The sequence below is a fragment of the Acinonyx jubatus genome, chromosome B1 (assembly GCF_027475565.1).
Source record: "Acinonyx jubatus isolate Ajub_Pintada_27869175 chromosome B1, VMU_Ajub_asm_v1.0, whole genome shotgun sequence".
NCBI classification, from domain to species: domain Eukaryota; kingdom Metazoa; phylum Chordata; class Mammalia; order Carnivora; family Felidae; genus Acinonyx; species Acinonyx jubatus.
The window spans coordinates 117,168,500-117,189,738 of NC_069382.1; the positions used below are offsets into that span (position 1 = coordinate 117,168,500).

The following is a 21,239-nucleotide window of genomic DNA, read 5'->3' on the forward strand; positions in this document are numbered from 1 at the left end:
GGCTATGCTGGAGTTTCTTTCCTTTTTAAAAACATTTTTTTGGTTTATCTATTTTGACAGAGAAAGAGAGAAAGAGAGAGAGCAAGCAGGGGAGGGGCAGAGAGAAAGGGAGAGAGAAATAATCCCAAGGAGGCTCCAAGCTGTCAACTCGGAGCCCAATGTGGGGCTCGAACTCACAAACTGTGAGATCATGACCTGAGCTGAAACCAAGAGTCAGATGCTTAACCAACTGAGCCACCCATGCATGCCTGGAGTTTTTTTCTTTAGAGGAATTTTTTGGAGGAAGTGTACTGTAAGACATACACACATGTGTGCTACATACAATGTGAAACATTCAACTGCGACTATCTTTTGACTCTGTAATTCCACGTCCAGAAAGTTGTACTAAAGAATTATATGAGTAAGCGTGCAAAAATAAATCAATAAATAAGGACAAGGATATGCATTGCCACACAAAAAAAACTGGAAACAATCTAAATGTCCTTTGATAGCAGATTGTTTAATTACAATTATGCTACACTCACACCTTATATATTATGTAACTGTTAAAAAGAATAATTTGGATCCATATATAGTGACATGGAGACTATTGCTCCCTAAGTTATACATTCCTATGTTTTAATTTTCTAACTCATTTATTTGATTAGAAATAGACATTTTTAAGAAAAAAAAAAGAGATAAATCAAACGCTGTGCTGAACATGAAGTTTAGCTGTGACATCTTTAACAATTAATGACATATAGTGAATAAAACATGAAGTATAAATGAGCGAAAAATTTCTAAGCACTACTGGAATCCTCCTCATAATAAATATAATAGAAAAAAGTTAACTTTAAAGGGGCTTTTTATTTACATCTTTCTTGTGAGATATCGGCTTAATGATGATGACAGAAAAGTTAATGGTGGGTTTGCTTTTCTCAGAATAGCTGATTTTTAAAAGTTTTTGAAAAAAACCAGTATTTGCAATCTACCGCATTCAGATTTATATAAACTCATTTTCCGTATTTTTCCATGCCTTCATCCATCTTCAGCTCTGGATTGTTTTATTTGAGTGCAGTGAGACTATGTGACCAATGCAGAAGTGCTAGCTCATAAGTACAAACACATTGCGGTTGGAGCCGGTGTGAGGTCCCTGTCACAATGGAATGCCAATCTAACAGAGATGGCAGATACATACACAACATTCAACTATTAGCTCATGCAAAGCTTATTAACATAGTTAATGGGACATAGTAAATGTTAACCATTTTGTTAGAGCACAATAAGTATATGTTTATATTAAATTACAGGAAGGAAGAGTAACAGAGACAGTGAAGGTTTTAGGCATTCTGAGAAGAATCAAATGTCTACGGCCATGCCGCCCCGAACGTACCCAATCTTGTCTGAGAAGAATCAAGTACTTTTCTTTCCTATTCTACATTTATAGGCACACTGCCACATTCCCTCCTTAACCCTATCCTTACCACTGTTGAATAAAATGCTTGCATTTTGCCACTAGGGACATTTGGCAATGTCTGGAGACATCTTTAGCTGTCATACTAGGTGGATGGTCTAGTGTGTAGAGGTTAGAAATGTTGCTAAACATCCCATAATGCAGAGGACAGCCTTTTACAATGAAGAAGCATCTGACCCTCAATGTCAATAATACCAAGAAAGAGAAACCCTGATGAAAGGCATCATATGACTTTGGTTCACATGTAGAAAGAACTAAACTTTATTGATTACCTCCCAGAAATCAGGAATCATAGCTGGTGCTTCACATTTTTCACAATATTCCTGAGAAATAGGGTCCCAGATGAGAAAACAGGTTTACAGACAGTAAGTCATTTGCTGAGGTTGACAGAGTAATGCTAGCTAATTTGACTCCACAGACTATGATGTGCTCATTTACCTAAGAGGCAGATGCGATCTTTTCCTTGACCTCTAATTTTATTCATTTTAATACAGCACTTTGCTGCAGGCTTCCTGAATGTTCTGGTTGGAGCTAGTCTACTCATAGCAGAACCCGAAAAGCAGAATAGGACTGTGACAATGCACTCAAGTGAGTTCTTCCTGAGATAATCAAATGTGAAGGTAAAAATGCCAAACAATAATAGCTCAAGCAGTAGTTGCTTTTTATTTTGTTTTGTTTTAAATATCTCCTTTGTTCAATTACAAAGAATAGAAGGAAAATCAAGAGACTCTCTTTCTGAAATGCGTCCATAGGAAACACCATAATTCACTAATGACATGATAAAAGTATGTATATCTTTAAAACTAAAGTATACTGAGCGGTGTCTGGGTGGCTCAGTCGGCTGAGCGTCTGACTTCAGCTCAGGTCATGATCTCGCTGCTCGTGAGTTCGAGCCCCACGTCAGACTCTGTGCTGACAGCTTGGAGCCTGGAACCTGCTTTGGATTCTGTGTCTCCCTCTCTCTCTGACCCTCCCCCACTCACTCTGTCTCTCAAAATAAATAAACATTAAAAAAAAAAACAAAGCTAAACTAAAGTATATTGAAATTATTTCTTGAATGCATTGCTCCTTTCATTAATTTAGTCATTCATTAAAAAAATATTTAGGCTTCTTATGTGTCAGTTACCAAAAACAGCAAAATATACAAGAGTGTACTCCCAGAGCCTACAGTTGTGGTAGACTGAAAACAACGATCCAACATTCTTTGCAACTCTACCCAACAAAAGGTAAAATCGATTTCTCCATCCCTTGAATCTTGGCAGGCCTGTTACTTGCGTCTGTACAACAGAATGAGAAAGAAGCGTGAGTTTTAAATGCAAGCTTCAATAAGACTTGCAACAACCATTCTTGCTCTCTTAGAACACTGCTGCCAAGGGAACAAGCCTGAGCTCGCCACTGGAGGATGAGAGATCGTGTGGGGCAGGGAGGCACAGTCCAGGTTGAGGCACCCCTAGACCAAACAGCATCAGATGAGCAACCAGAAGACTTCAGAGGGCAGCAGAGCCAGCCCAGACCAGATGACCCACAGAGCCCACCAAATTGAGAGAAATAACAAATGTTTGTGTTTTAATTAGCTTTGTGGTAATTTTTTATACAGCAAAAGCCAACTAATGTGACAGTTTAGTAAGTAGAAAGACAAATAAGGAAAACCAATGCAACATGGTAAGTGTCATGGGAAATGGAGGGTGTGTATGGCATGGGTTAGTCATTGTGGTAATTCAGTAATTACATTTTTTTGTTAGGGTCCTATTCACAACTCCCCCCCACCCCAAATTTGTACTCATTTTTACTGTATTTGCTTATTCAGTTCCCAACACAAAGGAAACAAGTACATTAGCCAAAAATACTGTGATGTAAACATAAATAAAATTAGTACTGTTAAAACCTACAAAATGTAACTATTAATACATGGCTGCTAGCTTTAAATAGTGATATGATTAAAAAACAAATTATAGTATTTTAAAGTTTTTTTTTAAGTTTATTTATTTTGAGAGAGAGAGAGAGAGAGAGCGCGCGCACAAACTGGGGAGGGGCAAAGAGAAGGAGACACAGAATCCCAAGAGGGCTCTGCACCATTAGCACAAGAGCCCAATGGGGGGCTCGAAACTATGAGATCATGACCTGAGCTGAGATCAAGAGCTAGATGCTTAACCAACTGCGCCACCCAGGCTCCCCAAAAACGAATTACAATCTTTTAATACTATCAACTCTCTAATATCTAAAATCAAATTAATTATTCCTGCAGCAATGGCCCTGTTCTTGACTTTCCAATTTCTGCCAGTATATCATTGTCTCAGATACGCAGTCACCATTTCCTCCTTTCCTTCTCCTTATCTCACACGTACTCAATCAATAACTGATTTCTGCTGATTTCTTCCTTGTGTAATTTCTTGTATCTGCCCCTCTTATCCATTCCCACTGTTGTACCCTACTTGAACTTTCACTGCCTCACTTCTGAATGATAGTAGTAGTCTCCCTATGATTCTCCCTTATTGTGGTGTTTCTTCTTCCTTAAGCACCTTTCATATTATTTCCATATTACTTACAAGATAAAGTCAAAAGCCCTCAACCACTCAGCTTATTATATTACATTAAATCATATTACAAACATCACCTATTACTATGTCCTAACCCAAACCCTTTATTATAGGCAGATTGATCATTCAAAAATGGCTTGCTCATTGCCACCTTGTATTTTGTTTCACAGTAGCCTTGCATCCTGAAATGCCATCTTCCCAACTTAAATATCACCTACTCCTTAAGCCTCTACTCAAATCTGACCTCTGCCCCGAAACTCTGTATTTTCTCTGTAACCTACAGGTATGTTGTCCACATAAGGGCTATCACACTTATGTGTACTGGTGATTTTACCCTTGATAACATACTGTTCTACTGCAATTTAACTATACATACATATATATAATCTTCTTAAGTGGATATAAATGCCTAAAAAGCAGACACGCGGGCTTTACTTCTTTGTATCACCAAATTAGTAATACTAAGTACTTTAAAAAAAATTTTTTTTTAACGTTTATTTATTTTTGAGACAGAGAGAGACAGAGCATGAACAGGGGAGGGGCAGAGAGAGAGGGAGACACAGAATCTGAAACAGGCTCCAGGCTCTGAGCTGTCAGCACAGAGCCTGATGCGGGGCTTGAACCCACGAACCGTGAGATCATGACCTGAGCCGAAGTCGGACCCTCAACCGACCAAGCCACCCAGGCGCCCCCTAAGTACTTTTTAAAAATTAGTATTATATAAATGGTAGAAAACACTGCAATTTCAGATTTGTCAAAATGTGGACTTCTGGTTTCAGTCATGTCAGGGTAACAATTACTGAGCTTGCCCTACTCAACTGTAAAACTATACAAAATACTTGAAGCAATAATGGAAGACACTGGACAAGACACAGCATTGGGCTATACACCACAAGAGAATGGAAACACTTGAGGTGAGCTCCGAATTCACTTAAAAAAAATTTTTTTTTAACTTTTTTTTAATTTATTTTGAGACAGAGAGAGACAGAGCATGAATGGGGGAGGGTCAGAGAGAGAGGGAGACACAAAATCTGAAACAGGCTCCAGGCTCTGAGCGGTCAGCACAGAGCCTGACGTGGGGCTTGAACTCACAGACCGCAAGATCATGACCTGAGCCGAAGTCGGCCGCTTAACCAACTGAGCCACCCAGGCACCCCCGAATTCACTTTTTGACTGAGTATGTTCCAAACCACGACACAAGGAAGTAGAGTCCAAACAGAACAGCAATCTCTCTGGGCAGAGCATCAGAAATGAGGAATTTCCACAGAAAAAAAGGCTCAGAAATATGCACAGGGGTCACCTCTGGTCAATCAATAAATATTATGCTGTATTAGTGCAGAACCAGACTCTGCAGAGCCTACTGGAAAAAGATAGATGTCAGGGATCTAAGAGCCAAATGGAGGTTCCAGAAGTTTTGAGAACCTATAAGAGACATTGAAGTTCCAATTATCCAGGATGAAGAGATATCACTGAACAATCTGAGGATTCAGGTTTGACCCCAGAAAGATCATACTATTGGAATAAAGAACATACCCAAGAATAAAGGCTACTCTAAACTCATCTTTTTAAAAACAGGTGACTCACCAGTAAATTTATTGCCTATTACCAAAAAAAACCTTAACACTCTTGAAAGGAAGACCAAACTACATACTCTCTACAATGTAGTACCCACAATGGACAATAAAAAAGGACAAAACATATGAAGAAGTAGGAAAATATGACTCAAAAGAAAACAATGACACAAATTGTGGAATTAGCAACCAGTGACTTTAAAACCATTAATAGCAATATGTCCAAAAATATAAAGGAAAAGATGAATATAATATATGGATCGGGAATCCTGGAAGATAAATTGAAATAAAAAAGAAAAAGAACCACGGAAAATTTTATTTACTTAAAAAATTTTTTTTAGTGTTTATTTTTGAGAGAGAGAAGAGAGAGAGACAGAGACAGAGTGCAAACAGGGGAGGGGCAGAGAAAGGGAGTCACAGAATCCAAAGCAGGCCCCAGGCTCCGAGCTGTCAGCACAGAGCCCGATGTGGGGCTCGAACTCACAAACTGTGAGATCATGACCTGAGCTGAAGTCGGACACTTAACCAACTGAGCCACCCAGGGGCCCTGGAAAATTGTAGATCAAAATGGGATTTCACTAGGTGACCTGATCAGCATATTGAAAACTATAGAAGAAAGGATAAATAAACTTTAATAATAGTCAGTAAAAACTATCTAAAGTGCAGAGATAAAAAGCAGAAAGAAATTAAGATACTTTTAGTGACCTATGAGACAGTATCAGGTGGTCTTACATATGCGTAATTTAGAGCCCTAGAAAGAGAGAGAAGAAAAAATATTTGAACAAATGGCCAAGAATTTTCCAAACATGATTTAAAAATAATTTTTTAAGTTTATTTATTTATTTTGAGAGAGAGAGAACACAAGCAGGGGAGGGGCAGAGAGAGAGAGGGAGAGAGAGAATCCCAAGCAAGCTCCACACTGTCAGCACCAAGCCCGATGTGGGGCTCAAACTTACAAACTGTGAGATCATGACCTGAGCAGAAATCAAGTCAGATGTTTAAGCAACTGATCCACCCAGTAGCCCTCACAAATATGATTAAAAAAAAAAAAATCAACCCATAGATCCAAGAATCTCAAAGATCCCCATGTTGGATAAACACAAATAAAAACATGCTTAGTCATATCACAACTAAACTGATAAAAATTAATACAATGGGGCTTCTGGGTGGCTCAGTTGGTTGCGCGTCCAACTCTCGATTTCAGCTCAGCTCATGATCCCAGGGTCGTGGGATCCAGCCCTGAGTCAGGCTCCACGCTGAGCGTGGAGTCTACCTAAGATTCTATTTTTCTCCCTCTGCCCCTCTACCTTGCTCATATGCTCTCTCTCTAAAATAAAATAAAGATATTTTTATTCTATGCTAAAGTAATGCTAAAGAAAACAATACTAAAAGCATCCAAGGACAAGGGAGAATAATGATAAGCATGATGGCTGACTTCTCATCAAAAATGATGGAAGTGCTGAAAGACAAAGTTTAGTGTACAGTTCTATACTCAGCAAAAATACCCTTTAAAAATTAAGGTGAAATTGACATTTTTCAAATAAACAACAGCTGAGAGAATTGCATGATCAATAGGCCTGCTGCATGTTAAAGAAAGTTTTTCATGCTGAAGGAAAATGATACCAGACAGAAACTTGTATCTACATGAAAGAATGAAAAATGCCAAAGATGATGAAAATGTGTGTAAGTATAAGGCTTTTTTTCATATGCTATTAAAAAAATACAACATATTTTGGGGTTTATAGCATATGCAGAAGTAAAATGCACAACAAAAATAGCACAGAGGAAGGGAAAAGGACAAATGGAAGTATACCATTGTCAAGTTCTCACATTATATGTAAGAAATTATATGTAAGGAATGTTATTGCATTAATTTATGGTAGATTCAAGGATGCATATTGTAATCCCTAAGGTAACCAGTTTAAAGTATAGCCAATGAAGGAGATGAAATGGAATTTAAAAACTAAACTTGACTGGGGTGCCTGGGAGACTCATTCAGTTGAGCGTCCAACTCTTGATCTCAGCTCAGGTCTTGATCTCAGGGTCATGAGTTCAAGCCCCACATTGGGCTCCATGCTGGGTGTGAAGCCTACTTAAAAATAAATAAACAAGTAAGAACTAAACTTATTCAAAGATGGCCAGAAAAGAGGAAAAAATGAATAAAGAGCAGATGGCACAAACAGTTAACAACTACCAAGATGGCAGCTTAAACCCAACCACAACAATAATAACATTAAATGGAAATGAACTAAATGAACCCAAAGAAAGTAAAGGTAAGTCAGACTGGACAAAAAAAGCAAGACCCAAGCCTATGCGTTTCATAGGAATTACACTTTAATATAAAAGACTCAAATAGTTTAAAAGTATCAGGATGGAAAGTTATGCCAGTTATACCATGGAAATACTAAACATAAAAAATCAGGGTATACTAAAATATCACATACAGTAGACCTCAAGAGAAGAAATATTACCAGGGGTGAAGAGAAACATTTCTTAAGAATAAAAGGGTTAATTCATGACAGAGAAATAATGATCTTAATGTGTATGCACATATTAACAGAGTTTCAAAATACAAGAAGCAAAAAGTGGCAGAACTAAAGGAAGAAACAGAAATATCTATAATTATAGTAAAGATCTGTAACACTCCTCTCTCAGTAAATGATGAAACCAAATCAACAGAACATCAGTAAAGATACAGAAAATTTAGAACAACATCATTAATAAAACTAAATGCTTTGATTTTGAAAAGCACTTAGTTCTATGCATTAGAACTGAGAACACTCCACCAATGAGTGTGGAAGACACATTCTTTTCAAGTGTACATGAAACAGTCACAAAGACAGACCATATGCTGGACCATAAAACAAGACTCAATAAATTGTAAAGAAGTGAAAGCATACAGATAGGTTATCTAAGCATAATAAAATTCAGTTAGAAACCAATGACAGAAAGATATCTAGAAAATCCTCAAATACATATAATTAAGTCAAGATGCTAAACTGGGGGGGAGAAAAGCACCTCTTAGAATCAATAAACCATAGTAAATATAATCTCTTTCACTCTGTGAGAGAAGCATCTAAATTCTTGCTCTATCATGTCTTCCGTAACCATGGAGGACAGGGATTTTCTTAGAAAGATCAGAATGCATTCCAATGTGTTCCATAAGTATCAAATCTTTGCCTATGCTTGTTTTCTTAATCTAGATGACTGAAATTTATAGGATCAAAAAGATGTTTTAGACATTTTCTAATCATAATTGAGTTCATATATATTAAATGTCAGATTCCATTCTAAGTAAAATTGCTTTTTATTAATAGCATAGTAGGATAAATATGGTGAATGTAAATTTGTATAGCTAGAGAACTTCTCTAAAGATTACAGTATATTAGATAAAACCTTACATGTTATAACTGAAGTCACTCATGAGCTACTGCTGCCTTCCATTTCCATATAAAAACCAATTCAATACATTTACTCAAAGTGTGAGGTCTTTCATTCAGGTGGCATCAGAAAAGGATTTGACTTATTACAGATTTCTTTTCTAAAAATAGAGGATGATGGTGGGGGTAGGGGATGAGGGATGGATAGGTGGAAGATAGGGGATTTTTAGGGCAGTGAAAATACTCTTGTATGAAACCATAATGATGGATACACGTCATTATACATTTGCCCAAACCCACAGAACACACAACACCAAGAATGAACCATATATAAACTATGGACTTTGGGTGCTTGCAATGTGTCAATGTAGGTTCATCCCTTGTAACAAATGTACCACTCTGAAAGGAGATATTGATAATGGGGAGACTCTGCTTGTATAGGAGCAAGGGTATATGGGAAATCTCTTGTACCTTACCCTCAATTTTGCTGTGAACCTTCAACTTCTCTAAAAAAAATTAAGTCTTAACTTAAAAAATGGAGTGCAACCAAATTTTAATTTCATGTCTGATCTTCGTCTTATGTACCATTTTGGAGTATTTGTACTTTCAGGTTGATAAGGAAATAGACCTCAAGAATTATGAATTAGAGATTAATATTTTGACCAGATATAGAGAAACTGATCAACTTCTCTTAAATTTGAATATGACAACTTCAGTTTGGACTTCATTTTTATTTATCCCCAAATGCTGATAAAAGTGCATCCTTTATGTTTTAAATGAAAAGGACTAATTACGTGAACCAGCAACACTTGGTTCTCTGGATGAGGTGACAATTGCCCTGGAGGGAGAAAAGGGTTTCCTTGAAGAAATGAGCACAACAATGACCTTCCAATTACCCACACACAAATGTGATCTGCAAGCATCAAAATCAGGACTCATACAGGGACCTTTCAGTCCTGGAATCTAGTTATGAAGCCGTTTCCACGCTGACCACTCACACAGATAAATCCTTCAATTTATGCAGATACCAATGTATAAAGTGAGCAGGAAGAAAAAAGTGAACTACATTCTCCTCCATGTCTGATAAGGTCTGATGTGAATACTCCTTTCTCCCACATCTCTTTGTCAGTGACCTTGACTGCTGGGCAATAAACAAAATATTCACTCAAACTCATAAATGACGTATTAATATGAAATGTGATTTGGTTTATATATTTACTAACATATTTTATTTAGTGATTACAGTCTGAAATGAACTGACCTTAGTTAGGGCTTTTAACTGTACCACAGTTCTTACTTGTGTGAAGCTCACTGTTAGCACCTTGGAGTAATGAATTCATTCAGTCAATTCTCAATTGTATGTGGATGAATTCATACGTGGACTCATGGAATCAACATGCATATAATCTAAAAGTCATTCATTGAAACCCTTTAAATGAGAGTGAAGGGTAGGGGTCCTGACCATGAAGGGGCAGAAATAGGGCTTTTGGGATGCTGGTAACGTTCTTTCTAGAGCACCACCTAAGTTAAATGTATTCACTTTGAAGTAAATCATTAAAGCTGTACTCTTATGATTAATGCAATCTTTTAGTCATGTGATTCTCCAATGTTAAAAAGGATGATGTAAGAGTAAATGTTTTAAACTGAAAATACATGATCTAAGCTCCATGAAATTATGGACTTCTGTCTTGTTCAGTATTCCTAGTACCTAGAACCTGGCATATGGAAAGGACCCAACATATATTCAAATGAATTAATGGTTAAAAAAGAAATCCAACTATGTAAGGGCAGAAAAGCTTATATAAAAAAAGCAGATTCCCCTACCCCACATCTCCTCTTCTCCAATCCCGCTTTTCAGAATGACTGACTTTTTTACATTCTTAACTTTCTCTTTTTGGTTTTCCTGGGGTTCTTTTCATATCTCCAAATACTATGTTTATACCTTTTTCCTTAATTTATTGATTTTAGACATTATGTTCTTGTTCTGACAGATGAGGATTGAGCTTACATTACTACCACTCCCCTTTTTCCCTCCTGCAAATAAAGTTATAATCAGTGAGAACTTCAACCCATTCAGAATTAAAATACTGAATTTTATATTCAATTTCTGTATCAAGGTTGCCTTCAATTTCTTTGGAGAAATATGAATGTAAGTTCATAGCAGACATTAATTTATAATGAAAAGAGCTAACCCCAGAAGCACCTGATGTCAAAAAGAAACTAGACTAAGACCATATATGATAACTCATAATCCAAAAATAAACAGTTCCTCATATTACCATAATGACAATCAATAATAGGGGCACCTGGGTGGCTCAGTCAGTTGGGCATATGATTCTTGATTTCGGCTCAGGTCGTGATCCCAGGGTCATGAGATTGAGCCTCATGTTAGGCTCCATGCTGAGCGTGGAACCTGCTTGAGATTCTCTCTCTTTCCTCTGCCCCTCCCCTACTCGTGATGCTCCCTCTCTCTAAGTTAAAAAAAAGAAAAAATTGTCTTTGTACTTTCTCACATGTATTTTCCTTAAGTTGACCTATCTCAATAAGGCAAGAAAATCTGAAGTCTTCCGAATAATACTATTATATCAAAGAAACAAATAATTTTAGAAGTAGATGGTCATTTAGCCTAACCCTCTCATTTTTTCACAGAGAGAAAGTGAAACACAGAAAAATTAATTAATTTGCCCAAGCCACACAGCTTAATCAACAGCTACCTAGTCAGTATCTGCTGACATTCTGTCTAGTTATTTACTTACTCATTTAGCAAACTTATTATGTACATGCAAAGTAACATAAAATCCCTGCCCTCAAGATATTTTCTGTCTAGAAAACATAAGAAGTCAGAACATGGACTGAGAGCAAATTATTATGCGGAGATCAGAGAAAATGGATAGAGGATAGAGAAAATTGGCGAAGCCTGAACCATGCCTGAAGGTTGATTAGTTGGCCAGGAAGGGAAGGGCGCTCCTCACACAGGGAGGGTGCAGGCAGAGACATTCAAAGTGCAAAAACACAGTGGATAGGGAACTGAAAATTGATGTGGATGATTTGAGAAATAGAGGATGGGTGAGGGGCAAGGGTGGGAGGTGAGCTGTGCAGGAATCAGCTTGTGAAGACAACGGAGATTCATTTCAGAAACATAAAGATTGTGACATCATCAGACTTGCACTTTACAAAGCTGACCTTTATGTTGGAATGAAAGATGGAACAGAAGGAGACAATCAGGAGGCAATGTAGAAATGAAAGCTAGAAATTCAATAAGGAAAGGATGGATTCTGGAGGTGAGCAGGAGGCTGAATTAATAGAACTTGGTGATTGGAAGAGATAAGTATGCATATAGAATAGGTTCCTAGATTTCTGGCATGGGAACCTACTGAATGGGCCATAGTGGGCTAACAAGTGCATTGCTTAATGTGGGGGAAAGGTAGCAATTTGGTGGATGAGGATGACGATAGATTTGATACTGGGATACTGATGGGGGTATCTATGTGAATATACTTAAGTGACTCGGCAATAAAATTATTGTTTCTATGGTTTCCTTGAATGACTGGATTCCTTCAGTTTAATAAGTATTTAGTAATTATAGCACAACTGCTCCCCCAATCATCCATTTATTTCAACACAGGACTGAACTACTCTCAACAACCTGGACTAATTCCTATTTGGCTATTATGGTAGACTTTCTAAGAGAAATGGGATACTTTCCCTGTCCATCATAAAAAAGAACATCAGGGTCAGTGACTCCTAAGGTACTGTTTTAAAATAGTCAGGAAATACTAAATGTTCTAAGGTGTGTTTAAATTTGGTTCGGTGTCTAAAATGGGAAATTCGGTAAACACATGGAAGAAACCATAAAGATATTTTATTAAACGAATGCTATGTTATGGCATGAAAGCAAGGAAATACATTTAATTGCTAAATACCATGCTTTTGACTTTAATTTCCCAGGTGTACTGAGGTTTGCTTAATCACAACTGACTTCTAAAATTTTTTTCAGAATAAGGGGGAAATAACCATTGTTTTCAATTAATCAAAAATAGGATAATCCACAGTGAAATGCCTATTGAAAAGTTCTTTTCAATCTCTCTCTTTTCATTATGACCCTCCCCTCCATACACAGAATTTATCCTGTTCATATTCAAGTCACAAATAAAATTCAGGACCTAATTTTATAGAGGACTTTCCTGCTAAACTTTACTTATGCTTTCATTATTCTTCATTTTGACCAAATTTCTAAGACTCACAGGTTAAACACACACACACACGTTAAGTATTTAACTTACATCCCTTACTATGTATTAACAGCATAATAAATAGGTGAAATAAATGGTTATGGTATGAGATTGGCTATGTTTTTGGCTCCTGCTAATCTATCTCCAACAAAAAGTATTTTCCCAGTCTTCCTGGTTGGCTTGAAATTAGCATTGTGAATACAGTTTTAAAAGTAATCTTTCTACTGTCTAGATTTTATATTAAATTTTAATTTTATATAGACCAGTAGTTTTTTGCATTCCCTTAAGTACTTTCCTCAATATCCAAGAGAACTAAAAACATTAAGTTTAATTTAATTTTTATTCTTTACTTTCTTCATGCTCCTTTCTACCTTAGATTTCCTCTGTATAAAAAACCATTCATACTCTTATCCTTCCACATCACCTTTATTTTAACATTATTTTAGAAAATGTATTTTGAAAATGTATTTAGAAAATGAGGAGGGAGGGGGCAGAGAGAAAGGAAGAGAGGGAGGGAGGAGAGAGAGAATCCTAAGCAGGCTCTGTGCTGACAGGGCAGAGTCGGAGGCAGGGCTCGATCTCACAAACTGTGAGATGGTGACCTGAGCTAAAATCAAGAGTTGGACGCTTAACCAACTGAGCTACCCAGGCGCCTCCTATTTTAACTTTATAAGTCATAAAGGTACTTGTATTATTTAGACAGCATTATACAAGATGCTATAAATTGTAAGGGATTCTTTTCCTTCAACCTCACGGCCATTCTTAGTCCCTGTTTAAAAAAAAACAAAAAACAAAACACTGAAGTTTATAAATCAAGTCTTAATGATCAAACACGAATAAATGGTTAAATCCTAAAAAATAAACCTATACCTAAGTTAAGAACTATTAGACAAAGAAACCCTTCCAGTATCAATAAAACATGAGTCAGGAACTCATGTTAACGTTAAAAAAAGAGTCATTCTCATCATTCCTAAAATTCTTATCTTGGAAGGCATACCTTCTAAGACAATTAAGTAATTTATTTGCACTCTTTGAATTGCAGGCATGGGCACAGAACCAATAAATTGGTAGACTGACTATGGACTCTGTCATCACTTTTAATTTTTCTTCTTTCATGCTTGATATATGTTAGAACTGATTTCTGGAGATAAAGCTGACTTCTGGAGGGAAAGGTATGTCCCGACATTGAAAGACAGTGTAATATGTTCAGTCCAAATCACATGATAAACAATAATGAGTAACAAATAATTTTTATAAATGACTGCCATTTATTATAGCAATCGAATTTTTTTTAATGCTAAACGCTTTCTATAGAGGCATGCTTAACTTTATGCAGGTTTTGTATTTTTTACAAACAAGAAAATCTCACCTACAAATCTCATACATCAAGAGCTTCAAACCTACACAAAATCCATAGCTTTATTTTCCAGTATAGAGTGTATGAATTGTCCACAGATTTTTGACTAATAAAGAAGACAATATTACAGTTTTGTGTTTTTGTTTATGCTTCTCTTCATGCCCAGAAGATGTAGACTGAGCGGATTATATAATGCAACACAGTAGAATTCATCCCTCCCACAGAGACTTCTCGCAGGGAAGCTACAGGAAAAGTACTTGGATTATTTTATTATTTAAACTAACAAACTCTGCTGCTATTCACTGTGAGGACTTTTGTTTCTTTAAAGTATGTATTTATTTTGAGAGAGACAGAGACAGCATGAGTGGGGGAGGGGCAGAGAGAGAGAGAGAGAGAGAGAGAGAGAGAGGAGAGAGAGAATTCCAAGCAGGCTCTGTGCTGCCAGCACAGAGCCAAATGCAGGGCTTGAAATCACAAACTGTGAGATCATGACCTGAGCCAAAGCCAAGAGTCAGACGCTTAACCAACTGAGCCACCCAGGCACTCAGACTATGAGTACTTTGTTCAACAATGACAGCTTTACAGTGCACTTGTTATATAAGTAAACATTTAGCTTCTTCCTTCCTTAGTTTGTTGGCAACAATAAAAATGACTGATTATACATATATTTGTAAATAATTTTTAAAATTAATTTTTAAAGCCTGAATGTATGTTTGTAAGTGTTCAAAGAGAGGTCAGTGTCAAAACCAGAATTAAGTGGGCAGCAAAGCAGAGTGGACTGAAATCAGCAATTTCCAATAAAATGGCTCTAACTCTCCCTGAGGTCAGGACACCAGGACTGTGAAGTGTTGGCCTTGTGCCCTTTCCTAGTCTGGAGGGTACATTTCATAAATACTGTCTCATACAGAATAGCTGATTAGATTTAGAGTTTCAAGGACAGTTTTCTGAAAATGCTACAAGAGAAAAATAATCAACAAAACCCTGACACAATGAGGTCCTGGGTTTTACAGTGTTGCAAAATCATTAAAGTATTAAAGTGGAAAATACAGTAAACCTTGCTAACTGCCTCCTCATTCTTAAAGGTTTTCCAGCTAGTAACTTTCCCCGCCCCCAATTTTTTATATGCGGTAAGTATTTAATTCTGGATAGCTTAACACATTTTTTTAATTTTTTAATTGATTAATTTCAATAGGCCTTAACAATCTCTGGATTACAAAGCAGTGTGGATAGCATTGTTTCTTTCTTTGGAGATACTAATATTGAAATTACAGTTTCAGTGGAGCTCAGAGAAATTCTAGAGTAGCCAAAAAGTTACATTTTTTACATGCATAAGCATCTTTTATCATTTCAATTACTTTATTACCTTGTTTCAGAAGTGCCTTTAAAATTTGGAAACTAAAAGCCATTTTTCCCCCAGTTCATGGACTCATCTTTCAGAATGAAATGCTTTCTTTTTGGAAGGCAATGGATACTTATTAACAAATTATTTGTTCTAGTAAATTTCAAGTGCTCCTTAGATAAGAATATAGTATTTAGGAAGCAAGAATTAGTTTTGGGGTTCTTTCTTCCCAGAAGATAAGGCAAAATAGTGCAATTTTTGTTCCTTGCAGAAAACAGTTGCCCTACTTTTGAACAAAACAAAATAAAACTTATGTCATTCATTCACTAAAAAATTGTTATGGATTACCTACTATGTGCCAACAAGCACAATGCTGAATGCCGGATAGGCCTTTGTCAGTATAAATTAGATATGTTTTCTTTTCAGCTGGAACTATAGGATTTTGATTCTTTCAGATAGCTGTTTTCCTGCCTATTATTTTTTCCTTTCTATTCTTTTTAAAAAAATATTTAGCCTGTTAATAAGCCATATAGAATCTTACTTTCTTCTTTAAAGCTCCACCAGTCAGAATCTCTTTTTACCATTTAAATAAATGGAGTCTATAAATAGTTTGAACTTATTAATATCTATTGAAAGTATGGGCCAGAATAAAACCTGGTTATAAGATTTTTGACCTAATGGTGAACTATAAATAAAAAGTAATAAGCCAGTCTGTAATGGGGAATTAAACTATCCATTTCGTTATTCTAATTGCAAAAATAGGCAACAAATTAAAGGAGATGAAACTTGTACTACTAATAATTAAATCTATTAGTTATTACAGAAAAATAAGGAGAATAATTGATTTCTTTTTAAAATTTAAAATACAATGATATTTTTATGAATAATACTCTAAACAAATATTTTCATTCATACTTTACTCTTGAGGATTCTATAATCTTTAACAAATCACATCTTTTATTACTTTTGTGTAAAACTGTTAGGCTTTAAATTATTTGTAGTGAAGCAATCAAATACTATTTCACAAGTTATTTTCTAAACAATTAGCTAATTTTCAAGGGAAGGTCTATCAGCCTCAGCTGAAATATGAAAGACAGGACATTAATTTGCACCCAGGAACACCCTCTCTTAATACAGCAGAGACCAAAAGTATAAAGCAAGTTCATCATCATGGAAAGAATGCTATTTTTTTTTTCACTTAAGAGTGAGGCACTAGATACTCATTAATGAAATATTACAAAGACAGGAGTCTCAGTTATGTTACTCTATTAACTCTACCAAACTATGTGGTTTCAAATATTAATCTTTATTGTTTAAAACAAAGGTCAAGGAGCCGGACTAACTTGTAGAACTGTGCCACAAGTCCAAACTTTCCTTCCTAAGGCTGAATGCCTCTAGTTCTTAAAAATTCTCAAGGTCTTCTAAGGAGTGACATGGTCAACTCGTTGGGGTTCTAAGGAGTGACAGGGTCAATTCATATGGGTGCATATGCTTCTGATGGTTTACCTGCTCACCTCTGAGACAACTACAGGTGAGTTCAGTTATTTGTGGGAGGTGCAAGAGTGCGAATGAGAATCCATTCTCAGGAAGCAGCATAAATTGCTTCAGTGTGGTTTACTGGTCTCCAAGAAGCAGTTGTCAATTAGCTCTGACCAGACATAAATGTAGACGTAGAGGAGAACGTTTCAAAATGTCTTCTAACACTAAATTTCTTTTTTTCCTTCTCTTCCTTCTTCTGTTCTTACAACGTAGAACAATCACGCCACCATAGATGATTCATACTATAAACAGAAAACCAATCAATCTCCGTACTAAAAGAAAATTAATGAGAAATTTTGTATAGCCATTGATTCTAACACATCCATTCCTGCTAATGTGACTCCTGTTCAATCTGAAGTCCTGAAGAGCGTAATGTGAATGTTTATTCTGTTGGTTAAACTATTCTGCATTTCCAGATACACTTTATACTGCAGTTATCTCTATGCTCAGAACAGCACATCTACGAAGAAGTTCTGATGAAGAAAAAGATGATATTTTGACTACTTTATCAAAAATCCATATGAAAACTCATATTTTTCAAACTTATTATTTTAAAACATCAATACTGTTCTGACTTCTCCCGAGTTCAAACTAATTGAAGGTTATGAAGTAACCACTTCCCCCCAGAAGCCAGAACTTTCACCTCTTATGAACAGGGGGAATACCTCTCATAAATTAGGTAAAAAATAAGATCTTGCTGATTGAATGATAGTCCAAGATTCCAGCAGCCTGTGATTTCTTATCTAGATCTTCTATCTACCACAATGAGCCATCCCTGAAAGTCAAGGCAGTAATTTCATCAATTATCTGAAAGTTTGAAAGCAGTAGTAAAAACAACCTGCCTAAATACCAGTTTCTTAAACCAGCCTCAGTTTGTTCCAAGGAACATGACAAGAGAAATACGTAAATATGATCACTAAACCTAAAATTCTGCCTATTTCAGACTGAGCGTTTACCATCGGCAACTCAGTCATCACAGATGGGCTTAAGAGGCAGAAGTAAGAAGGAAGTACAAAGATCAAAGCAGTGCTTACAAAGGGGAAGGACTATTTTTGTATACATACTCCAGTATTTACTAACTCGATTTGAAAAACAGGGTGTTTATTCAGCCCATCTGAATGACAACTGCTGAACATTAGATCAAACTGAAATTTGAAAACAAAGACAACAGATTTTCAAACCCTAATTTTCAAACCCACCAAGCCCTAATTGGATTATAGCATTTCCTTTAAAAAGTCTTTCAAACACATTAGAAGTGATTTACTATTCACAGCAAGCAGTATTTCAGTGCCAGCATTAAATCTACACATAATGAGCCTTTCTTTCTGTTCACATTTGTCTAGTAGGCTGTGGCCCAGGAAGACATTTTATCTAAACAAGCTCCAGAGGGCATTGAGGAGTTGCAGGTATATTAATATGGATGAGTAGTTTCAGGAGATTTCATGTTTCCGTTTATGATACATGTTTAGCTCCCCCTTAGCAATTTAATTACACGATAAATGTAAAATGCTACAGGAAACAAATCTTTGTATTTCCTGTCTTCCCAAGTTCATAAGCTCAAAAAATACTTTGCTTTAAATTATTTACATAATTTCTTTACTGCATCAAACAGTAAAAGGATTCACCTCTAGAAAGCATAATATTAAAATTAGGAAAACAACATACTTCAGCTAAGAACTTTATTTTAATCAAGATTCCCTTTTAGTTTTAACAAACACTATGCAATTTAAATTACTCAAGAATATTCAATTGAGATGCTTTGCTATAAAAAAATAAGCACTGAACATCTTAATCCCAAGCTTCAGGGTTTACCAAAGATCACCAGTTGACAGAACATTTGTATGCCAGAGTTATTAAATGTTTTAGTAATACTATAGTCATTTTCTCAGATTATGAGCTTTATAACAATATCTTTAAGTTAAATATAGTTATTTAATAAGCTGCAGTGCTGAAACACCCTACTTAACAAAGTCCATGAAAATGTCTTAAATCTTGATAATCAAATACTGTGTCATCAAGTCCCATTTAGGTTTCACTACAGACCAATAAATCAGGGCAAACATCTCCATTGGTATCTATTTGTAAAGACTATAGGAAAACTTGTGTTTAGGCTAGGCTTTGTTTATATCATCATTTTTGTTTTGGAGGTCATGCACGACACCCGGTGCTCCGGTGCCGATGTCCAAGTGTTTTACATAATCGGTGTCTAAAAAGTGCTCTAAGTAGGTAATTTCTTTTCTCAGATGCCAGGCCCTGTAGGGTCAGTACCAGGGCCTCCTTATTTTTTGAAAAGTAAGGTACAGATCCTATAGTAGGTGAATATATTATGTCCTCGTTGGGGTGTGCGTGTGAAGCAGAGGCTTCTTTTTGAAGTAGGGGATGAAGGAATAAGGCTGTTTTATTCAATTGGGGGGGGGGTGCTGGGGAGGGCTTTCCCAGTCAAGAGGACTGACATACACTTCTGCTTTCATTTCATGGACCGCCCTTAGGTGAAATCTGGTTCAGCACTGCACCAACCACCTTCCCCTCTCCAAAGCGCACCTCAACCCCCAAGCCACCCGCCAAGGAGGGGGTAGGGGTGTGGGTGATGATTTTAAAAAAGTTTGCAAGAGTTCCCCCCTGCTTCCCGTTCCCGCCCGGCGCTGGGAGCGGGGAGACAGGGCGGCCCGGGCAGCCGCGGCCCTCTGGCCAGCCGGCCCCTGCGAAGTCCAGATGTGCCTTTCGCCCCTGTCGCCAATCCCATGTGCCTCTCAACTCCTGTCAACCTGGTCCTGCGTCCGGTCTAGCCCAGCGGTTAGCGCAGGAATGAGGAAGTCTGAGCAGGGCTAGGGGGTGCGGGGCGGGTAGGTGGCGGGACTCGGGCCACACGTCCCCGGCGTGGCCCCCACTTGCCCGAGTTCGGCTTACCCTGGTGGCGAGTCCGCGCTCGGCCTCCTTGCGCCTGTGGGCTCCCCTCCCGGGAGGCGAGGGCCTGCGGGCTGGGGAAGGAAGAGGCGGCGGCCGGCCGGGGCCGGAGCGGGTCCCGTGCGGGGCGGGTCGGGTCCGGGCGAGCGGGCGCGCGGTCTCGCCGGGCCGGGCCACAGTCAGCGCCGCGCCATGTCCGCAGCGCGGGCGGAGGCAAGCGCAGGGCGCGCGGTGGCCGGGCCGCGGCGGTGCCGCCTTCCCGGCCGCGGCGGCTCCGGCCTGGGCTGCGCTGGGGCTCTCGGAGCGGGGCCGGCGGCGGGGAGCAGGCCGAGGGCGGCGGCGGCGGCGAGAGGCCCGATCGACGGGAAGGGCAGGGGAAGCTGTCAGCGCGTCGCCGGGCCGCTCCGGTGGCGAAACCTCCTCTTCCTGCCCCGGCTCGCTGGTGCACTTCTCTCTCTTTCTCTCTCGCTCACTCTCTCACTTCCTGGCTGGAAATTCCCACTGACGTCGAGAGAGAAGACAGACAGACGGACACCCGCGCGCACGCAGCGGGGGCGGGAGGTGGGGTCGCCGCCGGGGGTGGGGGAAGCCCGCACTTCTGGGGGCGCCGTGCGCCCCCCGGCCCGGCCTCGCCGCCCAGCTCGGCTCCCGCCCCTCGGGGCCGCTACGGGGCGCAAGACTAGGGGCGTGCGTTCGGCAGCCCGGACGCCAGGGTGCCCTGCGGGGCTCCCGCTCCCGGGCGGGCGCTCCCGAAGCCCCGAGGACTACAGCCGACCGGGACGCCCCCTGGAAGAGACTGCGGGGCCGAATTGTCCCGGGAAGCAGGCGGCGCGGAGGCGGCGGCGGCGGCTGCGAGGCCGTTGGAGTCTGGCGGTCCAGAGCCCCTAAGGACAGGCCCAAGCATCTGGAGGGGATGATGGGGCGGCC

At 38.6% G+C, this 21,239-nt stretch overlaps 1 protein-coding gene across 2 annotated transcripts in view; it reads right to left on the reverse strand.

Moving 5' to 3' along the window:
• The window catches only part of NFKB1 (nuclear factor kappa B subunit 1), a 116,512-nt gene extending 96,062 nt beyond the window's left edge, over nt 1-20,450 (reverse strand). For both annotated transcript variants that reach the window (XM_015082890.3, XM_015082889.3), the window contains exon 1: nt 20,316-20,450. The gene's annotated coding sequence lies outside the window, so the exon portion shown is untranslated. The remainder of the gene's footprint in view (nt 1-20,315) is intronic.
• Nucleotides 20,451-21,239: the final 789 nt, after the last annotated feature.